An 859-nucleotide genomic window follows, 5' to 3' on the forward strand; every position below is an offset into this window, starting at 1 on the left:
ATATATTCTTTCCTATGTACTGCATGTTAAAGGGGCATTGTCAACTTACCTAGATGTTCTAGTAACTTAGTGAAGGGGAGCAAAAACAAAATGCTAATAGAGAAAAACAAAAATGACCTTTCTCTCCTACACTCCATTAGAGTGGGTAATCCAAGGTACATCTAACCTGTTTTTTGACGAGACGAAGACTTGTTTGAGAATTGAGCAGGACTGATTATTCATCTGTGAAGTCAGAATTTTTGCAAGAATGAACTGCATTAATCTGAATGAAACTACAAAGGTGATTTTTTTGAGGGGGGTGTTTAAATTGTATGCATCCAGCCACAAACTTGTGGAAAGTACTTATTTTTAATAGCTCTTCTCAATCAGATATTCCATTTATGGAACAAGATTTTAGATGTGTTTCCAACACAGTATGAACTGATAGATATGTGTTTGTTACAGGAAGATAGAATGTTTTATACAACATACATGTAGAAAACAGATAGTAATATATTATGCGTCTTTGCTGTGGCTCAGAGTTAAAAGCCACTACCTCGGGGGCTGTTTGGATATTATTTCCTGTGTGTTATTTCTCAAGAGTCGATTTTCCCCCCGTCTATGATGAGGATTCACAGCTTTGATCCTATGCCCCACCATACTTTACAAATTTCCCCTTGGTTCCTTTCTCCAGTTCTTCACAGATTTCTCTTCCTCCTCCACCGTAAACATTTATTCCAAGCCGTGTCTTCTTTCTCCTGGGAAATCACACCTCTTTTCAGGCTATGTCATGGAGTTGAAAACTGCATGTCCAGCTCTCCTAGGAGCACTGTGTCAACTACTGTGATGAGCAACACGATATCCTTCTTCACAAAGACCT

Source organism: Fukomys damarensis, unplaced genomic scaffold (genome assembly GCF_012274545.1).
Source record: "Fukomys damarensis isolate Sample0158 unplaced genomic scaffold, DMR_v1.0_HiC HiC_scaffold_39, whole genome shotgun sequence".
Lineage (NCBI taxonomy): Eukaryota > Metazoa > Chordata > Mammalia > Rodentia > Bathyergidae > Fukomys > Fukomys damarensis.